This window comes from Rissa tridactyla, chromosome 5, assembly GCF_028500815.1.
Source record: "Rissa tridactyla isolate bRisTri1 chromosome 5, bRisTri1.patW.cur.20221130, whole genome shotgun sequence".
Lineage (NCBI taxonomy): Eukaryota > Metazoa > Chordata > Aves > Charadriiformes > Laridae > Rissa > Rissa tridactyla.
The window spans coordinates 66960420-66982820 of NC_071470.1; positions in this window are offsets into that span (position 1 = coordinate 66960420).

The window sequence follows — 22401 nt, forward strand, 5'->3', positions numbered from 1 at the left end:
ATTTTCTCTGAAGTACAAACAAATGTATTGTTTTCATACATTTGTATGATCGTTTAGTTTCTAGAATATCATCTTAATTTGCCACCAGGTTTAATATTGCTTTGGAATTAAAACATATCTTTAACCAAATGTCAGTTTAATTTGCTCATGTTGTATGGTTGAAGTATTTGCACAGATTTGTCTTTAAATTAAGTATGGGCAAAATATGAAAGAAAATAATATTTTATCATGAAGATGATTAAACAACATTGTTTTATTTTAAAATTGTTTTATATCTATCTGTAAAATAATATATACTACGGATTCTGTAAAATGTTTTTTTCTACAGCAGTGTTTGATAGGGAGCTGTCGAATGTAAGGTAATTAATAATACTTTACAGGCGGTTCAGTGACTACCAGCTAAAGTGGTGAGCACAGACTTGCAGAGCGCTCGTCCTAAGCCTCCAGTTGGAATGGCCCTGCAGCACGCACTAAAGAGGTCAGGGGCTCCACACGTTTCAGCAGGGTGGTCTTGCTTATGCATTCAATACAAAGTTGATCTGCACACCCCTGTTAAAGCAGCAGGACTAGAGACGTAGACACAGTTAACCGTCCAACACTGAAGACCGGTCAGGTTCAAATTAACTTAAGGTCAGTTAAAAATGTCCTTTTTCTTCGTCAGGATTTAGATCAGGTCCAGTGATGTTAACATGGCTAGAAGATCTATAAGCAACCTAAAATATGGTCTTGAGGAGTTTGTTACTTTTACTCTTACTGGTTGAGGGTTTTGCCAAAATATGATTGTGCTTTGCATACGTAGGTTTTTCTAGGTCTATTTTCCTTCTCAAAACCTCTGCATGGCAAGTAAACAGTATTTTCTACATTTTAGGGAGGCACAAAATGTTTAAAGGCTGGATCAACAAAGACTTTTAGGGTGTCCTTTTATTCAAGTACTGTTTGTTTATCTCCCAAGCTTTCTTGAGTGAACAGGGTTTACATATGTAAATATCTCCGTGTCCCTGTGCCACGGTGATTTACTTCCAGTCACGTGCAAAATTTGCCGAAAACTCCCAGCTGGACCTCATTTTGGTATTTTCTTATGATGTCTGGCTCAGTTGAATACATAAACAAGACATGTTTGGAGTCAAATCCATCTCCAAGATTAGAAATAAAGCATAGGACTGTGTTTGTATATGCCCTTTCACTTCTTGATTACTTAGAAATCAAGAATAGATATCCTAACAGAATGAGATCCATATTTAACACCTGCAGATTTAAAACTCACAAGTGTAGCTGGTTTGAAAGGGTACTGTTTTAACACTGAAGAGTGTGCTGTCCTGGTTCTCTGCTGTTACATATTTGCAATATTAAGTATTGGGAAAACGATAGGACTTGAGTGATCTCTGATCTTTGAAACAGAGGTAATTCTGAGTACACTCACGTTACTCTGACAAAATTCTGGCCTCATTAAGAGTAGCAGTGAAATTCTTCTGGTTTCCTCTGCCAGAAAGGTGCTACATGATTGCTGCCTTTTACTTGCTGGTGAACTTTTGAACAACCCTGATTTTTCTTCTTTTTTGAGGGCAGGGGTGAAAGCTGTCTGATTACTTATCTGCTTGTCTGCTAATCCCTCCCTGGTAGCTTTGGAAGCAGGTGTTCAGCTTCATCTAAATTTGAAGGAAGGTAAGAGTCTTGAAGTTGCAAGATTTTCATAAAAATCTCAAGCTGGGCAGAAGAGAGAAAAATAAATGTTTGTCTTCCGTGTGCTCTGAGGAAAAGGCAGGAACAACTCAGCTGTTATATACTCTGTTTGGTCAGTCAGCGTGAAAATAACTTTCTAGCCACTACATATGCTATCTGTTGGTCAGTGGAAAAGTCACAGGGATACTTAGAAAGATGGTGTGGAGCACAGTTGGGTAAGGGAAGAAACGAGACAGGAGGTGGTGGTATAGATATAGGAGGGAAGAGGAGATACACGTCCGTAAGAAAATCTGTCTCCTCAATCTTTCCGAGCTCAGAAGTTCTGTGCAAATGCTAATCATGATAGTATTGTAACAGTAAAACTATTTGAATGATAATGACATGCTTCTTGATAGTGCAAATTAAAAACATAATTCTGTGAACAGGTCTTGGTGTGTGAAAGAGGAATGCGGTTCAAAACTTTATTGCTTTAAACTATAGAAACAAAAATTAGTGAAGTTAGCTTCAGGAGAGATTATTTTGAAATGACTATTGGGTTTTGGGGGGGATCACTGTGAGAAGGTGTATGCCAGTACAGTAATGCAGTCTGAACTTCAGGCTGCTGCATAATTCAGACCACTCTTTAAAAACCTCTTTCTTGTTAATGGAGCTCTTCACATCTTTATGCTGCAGTGTTTGTGATACTTTGCTATAAAGCATCTTTTTTTTTTTTTTTTTTCTTTTTGGTAAAGAGAAAAAGGAGATCTCTACATAAAAAATTAAGGAGAAATAAATTTTGTATTTACCATTTATTGAAATCTGGGTAGTATAGCTAAGTAGATTTTTTTTTTTCTATGTAATAGTATAATGTCTCCCTGGCCTCTGAGTTTGTATAGTCTATTCTCAGGACTCTGGTTCCCAAGCAAATGCTAGGAGCATACTGAATAGATGGAAGGACCCATTGTTTTTGACAACTGATCTGACTTTTATATCTTTCAAAACTGGATATGCATTTCCATGCTTTCCTTGCAATGTCAAAATAGTTGTACAGATTTATTCCAAATTTAAGTTACTAGCATCTTTAGAAAAAGCTTTTTGGTGTATCATCATTTTCATATTAAACCTGATTAAAATGTGTAATCTACAATTGACTGAGATTTGAAATCTCTGGATGGTCATGTCTTGGAAATGAAAGGAGAAGTAAGGGGTTGTAACAAAAAAAGTAGTGGCATGAATAGTCACTGTAATACACCAAACAGCATAATATAACACAGACACAGAATTTTTTTGGGTACCTCAACAATGCTGTTTTAATGTAACCTTGGGTAGGAGGTGATGTAAATTTTCTCTTCTTTAAAACTGATAATTTCAGTGTAATATTTTAGTATTTGAAATTTTCTCTTTTCCATCCTATTGTAAACTGGAAAATGGTAAGGATTACTGTGTGTGGTAAGTTAACTGTAACTGTCTATGAGAAATGACAAACTTTTATGGGTGACTACAGTTGATGTAGCAGGAAGGAAGTTTGCAATTCATACATATGGAGGCGAACAAAGAACTACATCAGATTGGAAGTGAACTGGGGCAGATTAATTAGGTCCCTGAGAAGCCAGTCAGGGACTCCTGAGCTCTCCGTTGTGCTTATGCTCTCACTGTCTTCAGAGACTGGAGTTTGCAGATGCACTAAGCAGTGGCACAACTCTGCTCCCATTATGCTACGTGATAAAACTTCCAGTTGAAGCAAAGTTAGGCCAATACTGAGCATATCTGAATATCATCCAAAGTGTTCATCAGTGATTACTCTGGAATGTGGACAATGAAAAATATTTGCTGCTAAGGGTATAAAACATATTCCTCAAGACATTTCTAGCTGTTGTTCTCTACCAGTTTAGCATATAAATATACTTATTTTAATATAACAGTCTTGTCTAGTACTTTAAATTCAACACAGTAAAATGTGATATATGTTGTTCTGTCTGCATTTGCTAGTGAGTGTATGCACATCATAGATAAAAAATAAAATATTAATTTTTTTAAATACATGCGATTTTCCACCTGGGGACAGAAAGACAAAAAAATGCTAGTCATGTAGCTTAATGCACTAATAGAAAGGCACTCTGGTACCACAGTGACAGGAGAGGTATAAAAGCCTGATTAGAATATTTATAACTGGTAGCTTGTAAGCAATCCAGACAAAGGAACATGTCTTTAAATGTATGCAATACATTACAAAAATCTGAAGTAATCCGTAAACAGTTATTACTTAGAATATATTCCTTAAAATATGATGATACTTGTTAATTTACAATATATGGTATAGCTGTAGATTAATTGTTATCATCTTTTTTCTTTTTCTTTTTCTTTCCCAATGGCTGCATAACTGGCACCATGGCTATCTATTATTAAAGATGCAAGAGAAGAACATTTTAGTTTTCTTACAAAACTACAGTCGCCCTAGTAGAAATATATCCTTATAGTTATCCTCTGAATTTAACCTAGTGTTAGAAGAATGTTTATTCCCATGCTGTTGCATAGAATAATGTGACAATACTAATCACGGTGTACCTGGAAATGGAACAGCAATCTGTCAATAAATCTGCTTGTATGGCAGGACATTGTCATTTAATTTCAGACAAATTTGCCTGGTAGCGTTCAGTTCTTTTTGGTTAAAATTTGTTAGAGACAGTTTCACAGATTTGAGGCCTGGGGGTTTTGAAGGTCACAGGTTCATGATCAAAATCTGTCTTTTAAAAGGGACAAAGTAAATCCTAAAATCCTCCACGTATTCATGAGAACTGAGAGCAGGAAACTTGCCAGAATGTGGTAGTATCTAAGCTTTCTTCACAGAGGTTGTTACTTTTTAAACATTTAGAGTGATACCTTGCATCTTGAGACATTACAAAAGAGTGATTCCCCTTTGTGTTGGGAAGCAGTTGGCTAGGGAACAATCCAGTAAGCAAAATTATAGATAACTATGTCTGTGGGCCAGAATCCAGAGTCTTTGGCACCAGAAGAAAATCATGCTTCTATTAATTAGTAGGTAGGTCATAACACACTCTTTCCTGGTTTTGGGGGGACTGAACACTAACAGGAAGTGTAATTAGATGTATTATCAGCCTATGACACATTGTTGCATTCTGGGAGAAAACTGTTTGGACCACCTGAGGTCCACCACCATCTCAGCTCTGCTGGTTCACACCAGTGAATGCCTCATCGTGACTAGTGCTATTCAAAACTGTCAGTAGGCCTGCTAATAATAGTCAGGCTGTTTATTTTCTACTTATAGCCTTGAAGAAATCCATCCCTTGAGTAATATGCTACTCGTTATCCTAACGAGTAAGAGGACCAAGCAGTTTTGTTGCTACCTTAATTGGTGAAGTTGACTTTGGGATTTGATGGGAGGTATTTAAGAGATTACCAACAGGTAATAGTTTCTTGAGCAAGGGATAGACCACAGTATGTATAAATAAGTTTGGCATTTTGCCTTTCTGGAAGAAAGCCATAACATTTACAAGATTAAAAACCTAATAAGCATTAAACGTAGGTATGGAGTTAGTGCAGACAGGACAATATGTCACACCTTTAGGCCTTGTCCACAGAAAAAAGCTGCACCTGTTTAATTGAACTCACATTTAAATACATCAATTTAGTTACAATCCTGAAGCCCTCATATAGCTACTCCTAAATTGTTTTACAAAAGGCTTACATTGATTTACCTTAAGTAGATTTTTTTACTGACTTAAGCTAAATCACAAGAAACCTGTTGCAGACCAGTTTAAGAATGTTCACGTGGGTCTGTACTATTTAATTAAATAGACCTGCAAAATAATTTCAGTGAGAACAATGCAATTTTTGTGTTTAGACTTGCTGAAAGTAACTGTCAAGTTTCACGTGCATTTAGTTTCTTTTGGCTTTTAACATCAAAGATTTCTTTTCATCGTTTCAATGTGACAAATTTGAAAACATTTGTTGTCTTACCCTCTGTACCTGAACACTTTCTAAAGTTTAACCCTTTTGCTACTAATCTGTGTGTGTTCTGGTGTGTGCAAGTCATGCATTCGGTCATTTGTGGTGTCCATTAAGAAAAAACCTCCAACAACCTAAATGTTTCTTAGTGGTCAGAGTAACAATCTTAAATCTCCATTACATGGTAGCTTGACTCGAAAACACACTAGGTAACCAAGAGAAACACACATGTATAGCAAAGAGTAGGCTGCATACTTTAAAGCCACAACTTTTCTTCCTTAATCCACAGCAACAAATTCCTTCTTTATTGTACAAGGCTGTGTCTACTAAACTTGTACTATCTTTTAGGCCATCCACAGGAATTAGTGCTTCTGGCTTAGTTTTCCTCCTTGGTAAGTAGTTGCTTGGAATGGGTGTAATTTGGTGCAGTGGGTCACTTCATAAAGTAAATGTCAGAGGCTGGCATGCAAGGCTGTGCACTGTGCCATGCGCTGGTTCTCCCCTTGAAACCCATTCTTTGTAGCAGCCTGACCCAGAGTTTGCTCCCAGACGTACGGGGAAGCTTCACTGAAGAGGATGTGCTCGCAGGTGCAAAAGCAAGGGAATTCTGTGTCTTGATTCAGTTTGTGATATCAAATGTCCTGTTGGGTCATGAATTTTAGTTTTAAGACTTCTCTTTGAATGTGAGTTGTAGGTCTCTTTAGAGTCAGGGCTGTGAATTGTAAAATTTTCTGGTTAGAAAAATGAGGGGAAAAAAGTAGGCAAGCTTTGTGAATTACGTTTTTTTGTATCTTTTCTGAATGGATAGACCATTCACATTGGATCAACAGCAATTACCTAAATCATTCACGTTAAGTTGTATAGCAATGACATTTCAGAGGCAAGTGTTGGAGGCATTGAATAGTATAATCATTATCTCGCAGGTGATTTCTCATTGGTGAAGGAATACTTTGTTCTTGGAAGTAAATAGTCACAATTTGCTGCAACGTAAATAACGGTACCTGTAGAAATTCCACTTTTGTAATAGGCAGCCCTCTAACAAGTGTTTTGCATTTCACTGACTCTTCACTTTATGGAGTGAATAGAATCTGCTGGTTTTTAACAGAAAGAGTTCAAGTTATAGCTTTTATACCAAATAGGCACCTAGGCAATTAAATGTAAGGAAAGCCGTTTGTTTCGCATGGTGGAAAAAAAAAGAACTAAAAAAAGGAATACAACGTCAACAAAATCTCAAAATTCACTATAATTTTTAGGTTGAGTATAATTATGTGACTGAACAATCAGTAGAAATTTTTAAAAAAATAATCTTTTAGTTTTAAGTGTGTACATTGGTTTTGTTTTACAAGAAAAGATACAAGATTAACTGTATTGGAAGTAGACCTTGTTAGTATAGTTAACTATAGATAACTGGAGTGTGGATAGAAAATGTTTTACCCATACCACAAAGAATTGTAAATTTCACATCTGTTCCATTTCTTGTATGAGTATGTATTGGAAATCTTCCCCCCTCCCACCCTTTCCCCACTCCTAGTAAATCATAGCCTTGTTATACCATTGTACTCAGTTGCTCATTAATTCTCTTAAGGCAGTTGCTCCACCAAAGATGTAGAAGAAAGGTTTCAAATCATTCCTGCTTGCCCTTTTTTCTGAAACAGATACTTGAACACAGGTCTTCTATGTGGATGCCGTAGCCACCAGACCCCATAGCATTTGGGTCTCTCTTGTCCAAATGACACATTTACTTCTGTACAATACAACAATATCCAAAATGGGAGCTTGACAAAGGCGTGACAGAGAGTAATATCCCAAAGGTATCTTCCATATCCTGGGATATGAGAGACCTGGAGTCATGTTCCTTCTTCAGACTTGTAAAACTTCAACAGCAGACAGTGAGGAAGAACAACCCCAATTTTCTTCAAAATTGTGCACTAGACTGCACACAGAAAGGATAACCAGCAACCAGTTTTCCTGCTGAGCAGTGAGTGCTCTTGTTGCAGTACTGGAAAGACTGTGCTGTTACCTTGTTCTTCCTTCTACTGTTGGAGTTAGTTATTATACACAAATAGTCACTGGGCAGACTATTTCTCGAATTTATGGTTAGGATAATCTCCCGGGGATGGATGGATTTGGACTATACCTGCACAGATATGTTTCTTTCTCTGTTCTTTCTCTATTTTGCCACTTGTTTTGAGCACTAATTCCACTGTGGACCTGAGGAGTACTTCTGGAGAAAATATTTGTTGAAGCCAATCTGTTTCCATGAGCAGTTTTGGTTGACTGAAAAAAAAAAAAATCTCATTTTGCAAGATTAAGTTTATTTGCTTTTGTATTAACTGGGCCACAAAATCATTGGTAGATAATCTGGAAAGTTTTTTTAATTAGGATTTTGGTGGTACTTGGTGTAAGCTTCTGGTAGACGCCTCTGAATTCTGAAATTAAAAGGCAGTGTATCTTGGAGGGTGGTAGAGACTGTATTATTTGCAGCCATTTCTAATATCTCAAAGGACAGAACCAAAACGGTGGGCAAATCTGCAGAAGTTCAGTCATGTTTTTAAATCTCCGCTTTGTAAAGCGTGCTCTTGTAATGAAGAAAAGGAGGTTAAAACTGAGATTATAAAATTCAGGCCCTGGGCAAATGTAATGATGATATGCTTTTTTTTATTATATGTAGATACAGGAAACTATATTTAAAAAAAATGCATGAGGCATATAGTTCATAGAAAAATTAAAGGAGTGAGTACAAATCATTATTCTGGGATGTTAAAGTAGCACATGAAATAGTAGGTGGCAAAAGGAGCAGAAATGATCAATTCATTTTGCTGCTGAAGCGAATGAAATAGCAAAGAGACAGCAGGGCTACTGAAAGGATGAAACTTTGACATAACAGACGGCCAAAATGAATTCTTCACCCTAATGATTATGAACTGTAGAGGCGGTAATATTCCAGGAACAAAGAGAGATTTTGCTCACGTTTTTTCCCTTTCGTTCCTAGCACATGAAACATTAAAAGTCTTTATCACTGTATGAGAGCAGATGATAATAAGGCAATTAGAACGATCAAAAGCTGACAAAGAATCAGGCTCAGAAGAATCATATATTAGGATTCAAAAATTATTAGCAATAGAAAAAGGAAGGTCTTCTGCCAAGAGGACTAATAGATGTGATCAGTAGTAGGGAAGAGAAAGATGTTTTTGTAGAGTAGTGGAAACTAAGGGAATGCACTAAATTTTCTTGGGAAGATAAAGAAAATTCTGGCGAAACTACAGCATATTCAGACAAAACATGTCATTCACTGAGAGGTCTGTTGGCATTAGTTCATAGAGAGGACACTGAGACTGATAAATGCATTTCGTTTGAACATTAGTAAATTAGCAGATAACAGTGAAAGAGCTACATGGCAAAATTTATTGAGGTTTTAGGAAAACATTTGGTACTTACATCGATTTACAAAATCATGAAACATTACATCAGCCAAACCTGTCGAAATGGAATGAAGAGTAGTGTGGGCTGAGCAAGCATCCAGTAATAAAGAACAGTATGAATAGGTAATGGTAACAATTCACTTAAGCTCTTTACAGTTACATTCACGGGATTACCAGTAACCATGTTTACTTGTTTATGGGAGAAATGATAGAGGATCACCGGCAGTGTCTCAGATTTTGAAAAAGCACCGTTGCCTTAATGGGGGGTTAAAAATTACACATCGTTTGCTATCTGATTTGTCTGTGTGCTAATGATATATGTACTTGCCAACATTTCCTGTGTATCTTGTTGCATCTCATGAACCTCTTGGAAACTATTGATTGTGGTGAATGGGAGGAGCTCTAAAGGAATCTGCTGGAATCTAGAACAATTAAGAATAATAATATAAACAAGCACAGCTAAACAGGTATAAATTGAATTGTTTCACATATTCCAGCTCTCTCTTTTTATATACTACTGCCTGAAGATGAATCATGTGCTCCTGGTACAGTCTTATTACTTTATTAAAGTATTTCCAGTTTGTCAAAAACTATACAGAATGGCATCACATCCAAAAAGTATTATCTTCTTGTTGGAGAGAAGTGAAGGTAACATTACTGTGATTCATTTTTAGTGCTGGGTAATACTTGGAGATGCATCATGAATACATTTATTATTGTAGTGGAATAAACCATGCTGTGCAAAGACCTTCTTGAAGAATAGTGTTACATGTAGGGTATAGTACAGTACATTACAGCTCTGCTGCTACACTGAGGACTCAGTTGACACTTCCATTATCCTCTCCTGATTTATTGCTAGTGTTCATATTACAGAAGCATCTAGAACTCCCAACTGAGATCACGCCTGCATTGCTCTGCAGAGCTTTTACTCTGAGTGGGTAAGATACAGAATGTGGGAGGGGAAACAAAAAGATGAAGTGACTTGCCCAAGACTGAGAACCAGTTCACTTAGGAGGTGAAAGATGAGGGGTCCGGTCTGAAAGCCAAATAACCACATAAGCAGAGACCTGAACTTGCAGGAATTTTCTTTAGCTCTCAGTGGGCTTGTTAGCTCAGAATTCTGGCAATGCAATCTCACAGTTTTCAGGTGAGGATGTTTCTGCCAGCAAACAGAATGATTTTGCACCTACCTATTTTATTACTAATGGCCATATTCTCACTGACAGCACCCAGTTTAGAACCTGTATTTTGCAATTCTCATTCCAGCCGACTCGTCACTATATTACACACCCCATTCAGACGTAATTTTATGTCAGATATTGTTGCCAATTTATTCCAACTGGATATTTTCCTAAAAAAACAGATCTTTTTGTTTTATAATATTTTATGTAGATCAGGTGGTTATTTCCAAATGAACAAATATTGCTCACCTAGTCCATTTATAGCATTCATTGTTTCCAATGGGATTGGATTGCTATGGGGGAAAGTACTATAATACACACCGCTCAGTAAAAGAATAGAATTCTGTAAATACAATACCACAATTTTTCTTTGGCTGTTTGCAGAACGTGTTAGCGAATGCTCTCTAGTTTAGTTCTTATATTAATCAAAGGTATATTTATAAGCATCTCTTTTAATCTAAATGCCTAGAGAAGGCCTTTATCCTTGTGTAAATTATTAATGCTCTATAGTCTTTTCAGAGATGCAAGGGATAATCAGTCTTAGAGCTTGCAATGAATGTAAGTATCGATTTGCTAACATGAAGTAATTTGTGTGATCTAAATACGGTGCATACAATGTGTGCAAATTGATTCTAGTTAATAATTTTTGACTGTTCTCCTAAATCTTGGTAAGTGAACGCCCTGTCTTTCCCTACTTGTATTTTTTGGCGGCTTTCAAGGGATTGATTTTTCCTTTAAATCTTTGGGCCCCTATCCAGGATGCCACTTGGTGGCCGCTTAGATTGAATCATGTGAGCATCCATAATGATTTAACAGAAAAAAAGTGCATGCTTAAATTCAAATGTGTGTTGACATATTTTGCTGCATGAAGGTCTAAGCTTGCATCTTATTTGATAGTAATTATTGGACAAAAAATATCGTCAGTTTCATGATAGGCGATACTAAATTAGTTTAAAAAAACAGAGCAAAATGGAATTAAATGCATCCATTATACAGCGCACGTTTGCTACGCTATTAATGAAAGGTTTAAAGGATTAATTAATCTGCAGAACTCATAAAATTGTTGTTAAATAGTTTTGATGGGAAATGCATGTCTCGTTAATTTTAAATTTATCAACCTGAAAATATGAGAATTATAGACATTTTAAAGCAATGCTAGCAGCTAATACATGTCTGATTTCTATAAAATATATTAAATATATTTATTAAGCCATTTTAAATAGAATGATCATATCTGAAACATGTGTATAGTATGACATAAAAAGACAAGCTTGTAGATGAAATGAAGTCAGGCATTATTGAAAGAAATGTTAGAAGTATTATTAGCTGCATTACTGTAGTATCCTGATCTCAAAGCAAATTGACTTTGCAAATTATAGTTTGCCTATCTAAAGTCTCCACTACAACTAAATTTGAGTAATAGAGTACCTCTCTACTACCACTTTCAATCTACTCTTTTGTGTTCTATTGGCTTTAAAACAAATCAATTATCTTTGGGCTGCCTGAATTTCAATAATATATTGAATAGCAAGTTACATACTATTTTTTTTCTCTACTGTGATCAGATGAACCATAAACCCACAAAAAGCTTTCAAAATACACACAAACATATCTAACATAAGGATTTATGCAGCTGCATGGCCATATCATTACTCACCTCACTTTTTGGGTTTTTCAGTGCATATTTGTGTGAAGATGAATGTGTTCATTTGAATGTTTATAGAAAATGACTGAAATAAGTCACAAATGCATCATGATGCATCTATAACTGAATGCATATTTGCAAATGCTTTTGCTACTGCTTAGTGGTGCTAGTGCAGTTTAATTTGTGGTCCTGTATTAAAAAATGGTTTCTACGTACACCTTTAATATTGCTGTGATGAACAAGAAAATTTTAGTGTTTCTATAAATTATTTTTTTCTCAATTCTACAGAAGCCAATAAGATGATATTTTAAAGCCTTCTGTGAAGTTAACATGGAAATTGTATAAAAAAGGAAACTAATTAATGGGAGCCTATATTCAGTGAAATCTTAGTCCTTCCTAATTGTAATGCCCACTACATGATGATTCAGGACACATAAATTGTATGCAGGTGAATAAGTTAAGACAAGAGACAACAGAAGAGAACTGTGCATTAGCATCTGTCATCTCCTGCCTCTCAGGAGGTGGCCATCTGAAAACCATTGCAAAGGTTAACGTGTTCGCAAGAATGGTTCTAATTTTCAAACTGAGAAGCATTAATAGAAACACAAATTCTGAAGGCGTGTTATTTAATTAGCATGTGGAAAGGGACAGAAATTAATGTGTGTTTTTAATAATTGATTGTCACTACATAATAACTTACATATTAAATGTGCATTAATTATGTTCGGTACAGAGCATTATGGTTTTCTTTTCTCATATTGCTATGTGCATTCAGTATTGAGAGAAAAGATTTTGGCCCTTCCAAAAGAAGACTTAAGATCAGGATATGAAAACAATTTACTCTGTATATAATACAGTGGGACAAAGTATCAAATTCAGTATGTCAGCTACTTCCCACTAAAAGCCTGTGTGCTCCTACCATAACCTGAACACAGATTGATTCCGTCTCCTCTAATTCCCTGTGAAGTTCCCTTCATTCTGTAGACTCGCGTAAGCTTGACCACCAAAGGCCCCTTTGTTGATGCAGATATACAGTGTAACTGTCTATAAACTACTGGCTTTTTCTTGCACACTATTACAAAGAGATCACATTTTACTTTCTGCCATCTGACGTAGCTGTGTCTGTAAATATTGGGTACTTATTTTAAGCCATGCCAGCAAAGTAGCTCGTTTGGTAGAAAATACTGTATCTCTATTAGGAGTGTTTATTGACATACAGCTGTTGGCAAACCCTGTTGGTTTGGGCTATAGTGCCAGTTCCTGTATATGATACATGAATACTACATTAATAAAAAAATCCATATGTAATATTAATAATTAATAACGATAATACAACAGTTATCATAGGATTCAGAAATCCAGATTCTTACTGAACTTTTTAAACCTGCAGATTTGGGACAGATTTTATCTTGAGTAATTCTTAGTACTTCTTAAACCTATCTGACTTACGTAAGGTATTTTGGAAAGTAAATAAATACGTGTGTGCAAGGTAAGGAAAGAAGAAAAGAACAAAAATTTAAACAAGGAGTTTGGTAAAGTATCACTGAACTTTTTTTCCTGATAGCTACTTCTGGTTTAGGGTTGCAGTGAATTTTGGTTAAAAGTGTGTTGGTGGCAATGGGAACATCTTTAATATACCAATTAATGCATTTCAACATCTTTCATTGTATCTCCTTTCTGCAAAATGCTGCATTGTAGAGCTTTATAAATGAACAAATGGAGCTAATTAATGCCTTTTCACTAACTGTGCTTAATCTAATGTTTTTAAAAATCTAAAACTGATCCTAAAGAGAATTATATGAGGATTTGATGGGATTAAAATTATATTTGATTATGCTTAACAGTTTTTCTATAAAATTACTTAGAAACTGTTCTCATATAATAGTTTGATGGACACCTGGATTATTTAGAGCAGAGCCTGGCTATTTGTCTTGCTGGAGGACAAACACTCCATTGCTCTTCCAGCACAGAATGTGTTTTCTTGCTTGTAATACCTGCTAACCTGGACATACATAGACACCTATAAAAATAATTATAACCCGTGAACAGCAAACAGACAGTAAAATAAAATTGGTGTGTGTGCAGATTGTGAAAACCATGGGTTAAATTAAGGAAGTGAGGTGCGAGGGCCAGAGTAGGGTGCCTGGCTGAGGTCCTTCATGGGCTTCAGGATGGGGTTCACCCCAGCAGATGGCTATGTGGTACCTGGCTGCCTGTTCCTGCCAGCAGACCAAGAAGCTTCATTTGTACCCAGGCTCTCTAGAAGCAGGTTGTCTGTGTGTTCTCCAACATATATTGTTTCTTTCCGCCCTAGTATCACTGAGTTCCTCTGGCTGCTGCTGTGCCCTCTGGCATAAGAAGTCTTTAAGTTCACTCTGCCCACTGCAGCAGCTTCTCAGAATAGTGATGCTATTGAAATAATGTACTGTTTTCTCGGTTTTGTTTAGCTGAGTAAAAACTTGATCAGCATTTTAATGCAAAGGCTGAAGGGAAGAAATTTTTGTCAATATGAGGCTTTTCACCTCGAGTTCTTGGTTTGCCATTGTCAAGTATAAAAAGACAGATGCATGTTTCAAGATTATTTGTCTTGTAAGTGACAGTATATTTCTTAACACTGTCTTATTTTTGGTGGGTATTTCTGCTTTAATTTCCTGTTGTGTATTAGAGCCAGAACACAACACTTGGAAATCTCACAAAGCATGTGCTTTGAGTAATCTGTAAATGTGGCTTGGCACCTTTAACCTTTACTCATAGATACGGTACAGCAGAAAATCTGTGGTCTTTCTGGCCATAACATCAAATAAAGTGACTGATCTATCTAGAAGAAATTCTGGCAAGCTTTCTTGATGCTCACTGTATTCCTTCAAGAATAATAGAATGTTTTTAAGGTGAAGGAATGAGACGTAAAGAGGTTAGCCTGCAGTCTCAGGTACTCTGTAAGTCCTGGTCATCGTTCATCTCTCTTCCAAAAGTACTTATGCCTTGTACCCCAGACAGGTTCCTAGGGAAGAGGTGATTGCATTAATCCACTTAAGATGAAAGATGGGTCATCCTAGGCTGCTTCATTAAAGAAGCATATCTCTCAGGCATGAGGAGCAGGGCTCCCACCTTATTTAACCCCACTGTCTTGTGGATTCCGAAATATTTAGTTTTCTTTTAGAGGTAAGAAAGATCTCTGCAGAGCTTATGATTCCTTTCCTTTCCTTGTTTAAAGACTGTAGTATTTTTATTTATTTATTTATTTATTTAGCCTGTGAGCTCTTTCAGTTTGCATCATTCTTAAAATTCTTCTTCACTTGACTGAAACATCAGCCAGGAGCTTAATAATTCAACTGGCAAGTAAACAGAGTCATAGCTTCTCTTCATGGAGAAAACGCGTGGTAAAGCATTCTGCTGTAGCTATGGAGTCCTTTGCCATCAAGTGCAAAGCCTTAACAGAATGCCAGCCCAATTGTCGCATGCAGCTTCATAGAGCTGTGGGAGAAAGCAACTCAGAAATGAAGTGGCTCACTTGTTATCGAATCTGAAATTATTTAACTCAGTCGGAAACAAACGAGTGTTCTGCGTCTAACCAGCATGCCCTCCACCCATGTATGAGGCAAATGAACTTTGTTACACATAAATATAGTTGTAAATCTTAAAAAAAAGTCTGGCTCTTGACCATGTACAATAACGAGGATTTATTAAACTCAAATCTAACATCTTCTTTCACATAATTGAGGATTAGATGGATCTCTGAGGGTCACTTAGGTTCAACAGCAGTGCTTCATAGATGACTGTAAGAATCACTGCTGAAAACTGGGCACAAGTACTTTGAAGGCATAGTTTATAAAATCATTGTATGTGGATAAGTAATACCAATTTAACTTTGTCTCACTTCAAAGGTATTATTCAGCTCAACAGCATGCTATCTCACCGAGCTGCAGGGTTTCAGTTTGAATTTTTGTTTCTGTGTCTCAACTTCTGTTTTCTTTGTGACTGGAAGAACTCTGGGGCAGAGTTTTCAAGTACGCTCCACACTTGTCAGATATTCACAAAGATAGTGTTAATATGTACAGCATATTGCTTTGCACTAATATTGCCGGCAGCCGAAAAACACGAGGAACGTTTTACTGATCGTTTTTAATGTCAAGAACAATTCATTGGTACCTTTGCAACTCCCTGTGCATAGTACAGAAAAAAAGGGGGGAAAAAAGAAAAGAAGAAGAAAACGTGTTTTTCCTTAAACTGTGATGGTTTAAGCTTAACCACCTTTACTTAAAGACATTACTTTAGCAACAGTATTTTTATGTCTAGGATTGAGCTGTGTTCTTCCTTTTGAAAATAGATTGTATATCAGGAATATTTTCCAGCTCATGAACATGTTTGGGTTTTTTTCCTAACCATCATAGAGATCAGAAACCAACAAAGCCTGTTTCTAAAGCATTCTGGATGCAGAACTGCATTTTTAAACTGATAGTTAAAGTTGAAAGCATGCTCTTTTTTTATTTTTTTTTTCCTTGAGGATCCTTATCAAAATAGAACGTGTGCTATAAAATGAATGATAGTATTCTGTACGAAGTCTACCACTAGTTTCTAACGTATTAATCTATCTATTTAATTTGTTTAATCAGCTGAAGCCTAAATAACCAGGGAACATTAAATTTCTGAACAGATGTCAGCTCCTGAGTAAGAAATCCTGCTGCAGTCCTCCTTGCCATCCACAGGGCCAAGCTGGAGGTGAGATAGTTGCCTTAGAGGTGGGCAGAACTGAAGGATCTGTAAAAGCCTACCTGCCTTACACCAATCTGAATCTCAAAGTAGAGAGATGCTGTGTAATAGGCAAACAGTTTTCATTTTTTTTTCCGTACTTTGGCTGTCTATGCTACTTCTTCCAGGAAGCTACATCTTTAAATGACCTGGTCTCGTCACTAGGTATTTAATAAAGAGAACTTTAAATTCTTAGTTAGCAGAGATCTATGTATGCACATCTTGCAGATATTTCTCCAGCTTTTGTCTTAGAGAACCAGTAATACAGTTTGTGAGCAGAGAAAGACATGAAAGAGCTTTGCTGGTTATGCAGCATATTCAGCCATCACAGTTGGCAATGGCGTTCACTACTGTAGCAGGGATCAGGTTATTAATAGTGAACACATACTGGGAAAAAATTACAGCTAAAGCCTTGTAACATTGCATTCTTGTTAGCCTGGATGTTTATGTGGTTAACCGTTGTCATTCGGAAGGTTGTGTCTTTATTTTGCTCAGTTAAGCTGCCATGTTGTCATTCGGACATCCTGTCATTCATCAGCAGGAAGCTGGGCAGTACTTCACTCAGTCTCTGTCACAAAGTGGCACTGGGGCTCTGAAAGGTTGCATCTCTACTTGAGAGCCAGAGGTTTATTCTGTTGGCCTGTATAACAATGTATCTGCTGTGTGTTAATGAAGCTTGCTCATTAAGTGAATTCTCAAGTTCACTGCAAACAGTAGAAGTTCTGGTTTTGCATTGGAGTACATCAGCGTTTTGCTTATTCTTGCTTGCTATTAGAATAGTGCTATTATGTGCCATCAAGTCACAACGTTTATAGCATCTGGGGTTCTGGCCTTTGTCTTTGCTTTTCCAGTACTAAGAACTGCAACTTGCAAAAGAGAATGCATTGCAGGATAGGTCCTTCACAAACAATAATAAAAAAAAGGAATATATATTGTTTATGTTTAAAATTATTAATTTGTCAAAACAATCTTCATGATTTTCCCATAGATTTTTGCTTTTTTTTCCAGCCCTTCATTGATTCTCATATTCACTCTAGTTTATTTTTAAAATGGACAGCCTATTTTTCCTACCATTGGTGCAGCTGAACATTGTAGGCTTGAAGGTTCAGCTCAGATACTGGTGGATGTTTTTTGTGTAAAGGGAAAGGATACCAAGAGAGTCAGTTTGGAGGACAGGAAATAGAAAAGAGCAGAGGGAAAAAAAAACAGTGCTATGAAACTAAATACAGAATGAAATTCAATATTTTTGGTTCACAGTAGCAATCCAAAATGCTTTTGGATTAAGGACTGCTTAAATACTTGTGTTATAGAACATCAAGCTTCTATAGAAGCTGTAGAAGATTTTTACACTTCTGCTCAGATGTGTGTCCTGGACAAAGCTTTTGCTAACATAAGTAAAAGTCAAAACTGACTTTGGCCAAGAATAGTGATGATATGGCCTACTAAGGACGAAACCCTACACAGCAGCTACAGAAAGTGTCTAAGGGCAGATTAGTTTTCCAAAAATTTGTTTCTGGTCCTCTCTTGCTATGTATTTCTCTTGTCAGATGATTTTATGTAAAGACAAGATGAAAACATATAATTAATTAGACTGACTTTGTTGCCCGAAGGGCTTTTGTAGAGATGGCTTAAAAATCTACTATTCCTGATGGCAAGAGCTCCATTAGATGAATTTAAACACAGTGGATATAAGGAAATAGGTAAAGTACAATTTTCTTTTGTTAATGCTACATAATATGCCATATAAAACCTATCACATGGGCTTGTTGCTGGAAGGAATATGTTTTAAGAATCTCTAGTGGGAAGAAAAGGTAGCATTTCTACAAAGACAGAACAAAAAATTGTTTGTTTTTTATTACTTCTGTTGCCACTGTTCTGTAATGGAGACAAAAATTCTGAATTTATTTGCAGTAAAGCCCTACAGCATGTATACGATGAACAGATAAATATAAGATTTTAATTTCAGGGCAACAGAATAGAATTTCTTACAGACTTAATTCTTCAGAACTATTCTCTTGATAAATGAAAAGTGAAAGGAGACTTTTCATGTGCAAATGTATGGAAATGTATGTCTTCTCAAGGATTATTGTACTATATTTATGCTTGTAAAAAGAAACAGCTCTCTTCTAGGGTCCAAACACATAAACCCTTTGGTGCCGTGACCATATTATGTATCTAAAAAGACAGAGAATGGAGACGCACATATTTAGTAGCTGTCTTGTATTGTACTTGAAATGTGGAGTACTGCTAGGCCTGAAGGCAGAGGAGAAGAGACATAGTGTCAGGATGTCTGGAATTTTTCCCCGGTTATTAAACAAGTGAATCTCACCACTTCTGTAGTTGTGGGAGCTCCTGTGTATTGCAAACTAAAAAAAAAAAAAAAAAAAAAAAAAGTCTGGTCTTTAGAAAATGCAATTAAGCTATCTTGCTTGTTTTGGACCTATTTTGATGGTAATGTAGGAAATGCATATGTTTCTTTGAGCATGTGCTCACAACTTCAGTCTTCTGAGACACCTTTGACACACACTAAATTGGAGATATTTTTCCCCCAGGGTGCTTACGGATGATATGTAACTCTGTGATTTTCCCAGCAGCAGCTCTAGTCGGTCTGTGCTTTAATGTTGCTAAACAACTATGAACATGAGGATGGGGATTCTCTCCCCTATGTATCTATCATGTTATTTGTATACACAATTAAGGTAAAGAGCAGAAAAAAAACACAGTTATCTGCTACTGTTTCTTAAATCCTAGAATAATTGATCAAGTTGGCTAGAATTTACAGAGAGCACAGCTGACACGTACTTATCCTGATGTACTGTCCTTCCTATTTAGCTATTAGTTATTTCTTTGCATTCTGAAATATTAATTCCTTTTGTTTTCTGCTACTTATGAAAATTTATTTCATGAAAAATTGGTGGTGAGTATGTCTACTAGGAAAAGGAGAAGCTGTTCCCGATACATTTATTGATTTGCAAATTTAGCTGTCAAAAAAGACCCTGAAAGGAAACCGCAGTAAAACTTTGTTTTCAATTAAGTGAGTATCTCCACAGCAGTGCTGTGGGCTGCTATGCAAGACTCCTTCACATCTAGACTCTTGGAGATCAGGCACATCACAGAGGTAATGCCTTTGGCCCTTAAGGGAAGGGGAGAAGTCAACTGCAACATACCTCTTCTGGATGAGTCAGCCAGAGTGTCATTAGCTGAGGTGACTGCAGGTCAGCCACGATTCAAAGGTATGACAGTGGAGATCTGGGAATAAGAGAAAGAGATAAAACAGACTTTTGCATAGGCTCTCCCACATTGTTCAGCACAGCATTCTTTTGCTTTTATTGTATTATGAATTAAACAACGAAACAACCGGCCTTTTCAGCTACCCGAATAATAATAAAAAAAGTCTAAAATTTGTATGCGTGAAGAATTAAGTTACACCATTTCCTGTTGTGTGTGCTTTTGTCAACAGGTTCAACATTTTGTGCGGGAGCATGAGAGATTTCTCACTTTTAGTGGCAGCTCCTGATGGGAAAAGACTTCTTGACAGTAGGTGGCAGTGCAGCTCTTTCTTTGCAGAATTTGAGCAAGCAGCATAAATCCAGCATTTATAAAGTACGGCCTTTTCCAGATGCAGGCCTCAGGGCCATATTCAGTCCTGCAATTCACTTCTCATTGCTGGGGATGTCTCATTAGGAGATTAACTGTTTAAAATGCAGTGCTAATGTGAAAGTTTTAATTGGGAAATCCTGTGCATGTTAAATTAATCTTAAGTACTTTTATCTAGAATGCCTGCTTCCTTTCCACAGCGCTTTGTATTTTTAACTACCTCACATTCTTCTACATCATATTAAAAAACTTGAAATACACCAGCAATGCTTTTTACATTAGTTTGCTGAAAATGCTTTAAAAAGCTGGTTTCTGAAGCCTCCTAAATCCTGAAGTACAGGGGCTCCTAAATGCAATGTGAGCTGAATGGTGGTAGTACTATAGGATGTTGACAGACAGTTTATATCTATGGAGAGAATGCAGGGCAAAGGTTTCATCCTAACCACAGCTTATGTTTCATGGATAAGTGTGTTATGCATTAGGAAATTCTGAGAACAACTGGGATTTGCAGTTTGAAAGAAAAGCAGATAGTAACTCGGCTAAACATTTAGGTTGAGATTTTCAAAGTAGCCCTGGGGATTTTAGAGACTGGAATCTCAGGCTGCTTTAAAATCCTCAGTCCTTAGACCTATTTTCTTTTCTTTAAGGGGCTTGTACAGTCTTTAATTTGACCACATCTCACACACAAAAGACTTGATATATGGTAGAAGGGGGCAGAAAAGGGAGAAACTGAAGTTATAACTCTGCCAAAGTATAAATTGTATTTCCATTCTTACCTTAGGTGCATGGTTCAGGTTTCGTCTGCATACTTTTGTGGTTAATGGTACTTTTAAAGCCTTGATCGAAAGATCAGGGGCACTGTACATACCATTTGGCTGCCTCTTTTTGTCATCTTCAGAAAATGAGCTTTGGGCACAGCGCTGTGTGAATGCCACTTCCAGAATTACCAGCCTGGCTGAACTCAAATGCAGGAATCCTTGTGCTTGTTCTGCATTGCCCAGTGTAGACGTTGCTGAAAACTTGAGAGTAGTTTATGTGTGGATAAAGGTGGCCAACATACATGTTTTAGACTTTGTGATTAAATGGGATTATTTATTAAGGAATAGCCTGGTTTTTTTTTCTAAATGCCTGGATAAAGATGTGGCCAAAGAAGTTTAAAGATAAAGATCAGTCCCAGAGCAACAGGCCATTAGAGGGTGGAACTAACCCATCATGATGCAGAGTTTGTGTATGTGTTTGTAGATAATGTCACATCTGCAGATGCTGAGCTAACATTAATAGGATTTAAAGATATCTATTTGGAAGAGTGGATATAATTATTTGCATTTTTGGCTACTGAATATTCTCTTTAATTCCTATATAAATAATGTAGCATAGAAATTACCGTGTTCTTTACTAGGATTAAATTAATGATGGTAAGGCTTTTCGGGATATATGTCTCAGCTATGAAAGCTAAATTTCACATTTCTCTCTTGTGTGGAATGCTTTCAGGGTAAAGAGTATGAAGCCCACCCTTTGGCAGAGAAGTCAGAGCAAATCTGCCAGTGCTGAGGTTTTCATGGTGCTTTAGCAGTTAATACTTAAAATGCAGATGCTCATGTTTGTTGTTTGCATGATTTCAAGGATTCTGATGAAATGTTCCATCTGATCTAGTCTCAGAAAACCTAGGGAAATATGTTAAAGGCCATGATTCGTGTCTTGCATTTGTATTTGCAGAGAGTATGAAAACCATAAATATTATTCCAAAATATAAATCTTTTACAAATTACTGAATCTTATCTTTCTGTGTAACCCATCTGTTTATAGATGTTATATGTTGCAAACATGGTGCTTTTTTATTGAAGGTGGTCTGATTTTATTTGACCAGAACACAAGATTAGTATGTGTCCTTAAATAGTAAACTGAAATATTACTGAGACTGATTTCAGGGAGAAAATGACTGAAGGCATTACAGGAAATCTGCATTAGATAAGGCCCAGTAAACCTATATATGTATGTGTGTGGAGGGAAGGGAATAAAAGGCTGAAGTAATTTTAAAAGGAGATTCGGCATGATATAAGATATTTGGAGAGAAGAGGCACTGAAACACTAATCCTTGGTAAAAAGGATAATTTCCAAAGTTCTGAGAAAACTGGGATACTTTGAGAGCCAAGTCAGCCAGCTTTTTCAAAATTAAGTGGCT